General features: G+C 37.2%; 1 long non-coding RNA gene across 1 annotated transcript; it reads left to right on the forward strand.

Annotated features, from left to right (window-relative positions):
- The first annotated feature begins 272 nt into the window (after positions 1-272).
- Positions 273-3,956, forward strand: LOC147180142 (uncharacterized). The gene is made up of 5 exons (XR_015093972.1): positions 273-473; positions 2,062-2,200; positions 2,284-2,419; positions 2,772-2,834; positions 3,912-3,956. It is a non-coding gene; the product is annotated as an uncharacterized LOC147180142 (long non-coding RNA).

The following is a 3,956-nucleotide window of genomic DNA, read 5'->3' on the forward strand; positions in this document are numbered from 1 at the left end:
GAACGCATGCATCCATTACTCAAGTATAGTACCAAAACATCCTCGGACAGCAACTGTGTGACAGCAGCAAGGTTATTTTATTTACTAAAACAAACATTTTAATTAATCCAAAAAAAAAAAAACTTTAAAAAACAGAAACTGAAATCACATTTTACTATTACAAAATTATCTATAATTCTAGCAATAATATCCTTTGTTTTCGTCTGTGGTAATTCATTTAGTATATGAGCCTTTGGGGTTAATTTTAAATGTGATCTTTTTTTTCTTTTTTTTTGACACTGTAAATCATAGAACAATAGCCACTCTTATCAACAATGTTCATAATCCAACGACTGAACCAATTTGTTGATTTAAATGTGATTTATTAGATTGCCCGGAGTACGGAAATTATGTCATCTCGCAGCCCCGATAGAGAACCGCCCCCGGCTCTAATTACGTCACGAGACGTGATGGCGTGCAGATGTGCTAATGAGGTAGGTTTGAAGCTCGACATTTTTCCTCCAGAAACTTGTTTCTTTTGATGGAAAACAATCCTTAAGTTTTCCGCGTGTTCGTAATATCAGACTGGAGATCGGTGAACAGTTCCTTCGAAGGATTTATTTTACAGAAATTTCTGGACAAAGCACAAGATTCAGCCAATCGCCATGAATTCCCCATGTGTCTGTTTGGCCCCTCCCACTTGTAGTCTTCTTATAGTTTCTGCATAGCAGCCCCAAAAAACCCCTCCCCATCCTCTTCCTCCTTTGCTTCCCTTAAGCCCCGCCCCTCTCGCAAGCAAGACAGACAGTACTCAATACACCTTGACAGATGGCTGATTGATGTGGAAATAATCTAGGTTCAGACAACCTGGCCCCCCGACAGATGGCCAACCAGGCGGAAACACAGTATGCCAGACATCCTGGCACCTTTGCAGGCATAATAAAACTTTACAAAGGAATCGATTATAACACATTTTCTCCCCCGAAACAGATGGCTAATTAAGTGAGAAAATGTGGAAGGAAGAATCTTCAAACGTTCCGTCACGTTATTACCCTCATCAAGCTTTACTGAGGAAATTAAAACAGTTATGACTAAATCTAAACAGTTATAACTAAAATCAAAACAGTTATTATTAAATTGAAACAGCAGAATATCCAACACTTTTAATGTTGGTCGCTTGTGTACGTTGCTCCCTCTTGCAATTTCGCGAAAATTTATTATAATGCAAGTCCATTGTAAGTGCAGCTACGCTAATGTTAGCATACTGTCACGATCTGTCACGGTTGAAGTTGGCTGTCACGAAACGGAGTGGAGGACCCAAATGCAGGAAGGTAGGAGAGCCACGGCAGTGATGCTGATAACTTAGTTTTAATCAAAAACAAGGAAACACAAAATCACGCCCCAGGGCGGATAAAACAGCGAGTAGTGTGGGATACAGAGTAGCATCACGGAGTAATAACCCGACACTCCTTGCTGCTTGTGTCAGGCTTTTATCTTGGCCTGACGAGCTAATGGGCAGCAGGTGTGTTTGGCGGGATCCGCCCTCCAGCTGTTTCCCCAGCAACTGCAAGGGAAAACAGAAACAGCTGACCCCAATCATGACACATACCTAACCATCTGTTGATTATGATGGATGCAGCTAATTATTTAGAATTGCTACGCTTTTGTAAGCGACGATTAGCATAGCATAGCAGAGCTAACCGTCTGTTGAGTAAGATAAATATAAAGTGAAATTATTAAGAGGAAAGCAATAACAGGCTGGTTTAATAGGCTGGTTCGTGATGTGAAAATATACAATGGTTTAGTATTACCAGTACAGTATAAATGAAGTATTGGTAAATTGCTGCATTTGTGTTTACTTAAATTTGTTCTTTCAATAGAAATATTTCAGTAAAGTTTGTTAGTGTTCATTACATTTAATTTATGCAAATGTTTAGCAGAGCTGTGCTATCCACTGTATTTTATTTTCGTTGGCACATTTACTGCACACTGCACAGGCTATTAAGGTAGACTGAAAGTCAACTTCAAAACATCTGCACCAAGTTACCTATCAAACTGATTGAAACTCATTTTTTGCTATAGCTTTAGATCATTATCATTGAGATGTCAGTCATGAGGCCACAGAGGGCAAAAGTTAAACCCAAAGAAGAGGCAGCATACTTTTCATCCTTAGGTAAAGACAAGAATGGCTTCACCATAAAATAAATTAATTCATTCAAAGGTGAGTATTGGTAAAATATTCTTTAGTATGGGCCTAGTTTTCATTATTGTTATAATGAAATATTTCTGTTGTATCCTTTAAAGGTCGAGGAGTGTTCAGTTCCTGCTCCTTTCAGAAGGAAGACTTTCCTACTGAATATCGAGAAGAAGTTATAAGCAAACAGGAATGTGAAAACAGGCTGAGAGTGTATCATGATGCCCACAAGCGAAAAGCACTATGGTATGTTTATATGGTGTGTTGTCATACTTAATTTAGTTTTTTTGGGGGGATATCGTGCAAGGTTCGACAAAACATAAAGGATTATTATATATTATATAATATTATACAATAAAACTTTGAACCACTGAGCCAATAGAAACACCCAACGGTAAAAATACTGGCCGACTCTTTTGTCACTGTTATGTACAAAAGCACCTTCTTTTCTCAATATCATTTTTTTTGTTTTTATTTCATTTTTTACAATATTGTGAATTACTGGTCGCACATTCATGACTACATGACATTACATTATAGCAGTCTAGTCTTAGTAAGAATTTAATGGTATTGGTATTTTTCTATTCATCTGCCCTAGGTTTCCACTGAAGCACAACCTGATGAAGACACAGCTATCACAGACTGCGCCAAAGTTGACCAGGTGACTAGATTTCTTTTTGAATGTTGTTGAAATCAGTTTACAGAAGAAAGACATTAGTGGAGGGTGGAGATACTAGGGCTGCACAATATGTGGGAAAAATCTTGGCGCACGAATGGCTCATGCAATATGTGTATTGCAAAGACGTGCAACAAATGAATATTGGATTGAGTGTATACTTTAGTCTGAGGCTAAGCGATATGGCCAAAAAATAAAATAAAAAGTTTTTTAAACCAACCATCCAGCATTCTGCCACCACTTGTGAAAAATTACAACTCACATTAACATCTGGATGTAACAGAACATAATAACAGCTTTTAATAATCCAGAAGACAAAATAAATTTCACGATTTAGCAAATTTTCAACGATTCAATTTTAATTTAATTTATTAAATTAATTTGATTTATTGCCCAGCCCTACTTGAGTCTGATTTTGACCAATCAGAGACAACCTTAATTGCGCATCGCCATACAAGAGAATTGTATCGGGGGGCATTACTAACAAAAAATAACTTGTTTGGATAAGACTAGATCACAATGAGCAGGATTATTTTTCCGCACGTGTACGGAAATAGGTGTATTTCTTTAATTCGATTATAAAGATATATATATTAGGTCCATGTTCAATGTCAAAATAATCTCCATCACTGTATAAAACACCCATGTCGCATGTTTTGTCAACACTGTGCAGCCCTCGCAGATACATAGTCCTCACAATGTCGTAGTTGTGAATAACTGACTCTCTGAGGACAGTGTATTTATACACTGAGTGCAAAATAAGTTTTCAGGGCTTGGAGTTACAGATACAGTCCTCACAATTCATACTCTGGTCAGGTATGGACTCTCTAAGGACTGTGTATTTTCTGTTAATTGTTTCATTGTGAAAAATAGACGTCACCAATTTACACAAACCGCTAGTGCTGACGGATTATTTATTTTTGTAATGGCAAATAAAATGTGTTTGCATTCACAATACTTTAACCTATTCATTGTTCTGTATGTACTGTAAATGCACAGGTACAGTCTTGTGTGTTACTAAGAATTGAATTTTATTTGTATTTTTCTCTTCATCGGTACCAGGTTTCAACTGAAGCACAACCTGAAGACATAGCTGAAGACATAGCT

Source organism: Leptonotus elevatus, chromosome 2 (genome assembly GCF_054856555.1).
Source record: "Leptonotus elevatus isolate MCC_2025b chromosome 2, RoL_Lele_1.0, whole genome shotgun sequence".
NCBI lineage: Eukaryota > Metazoa > Chordata > Actinopteri > Syngnathiformes > Syngnathidae > Leptonotus > Leptonotus elevatus.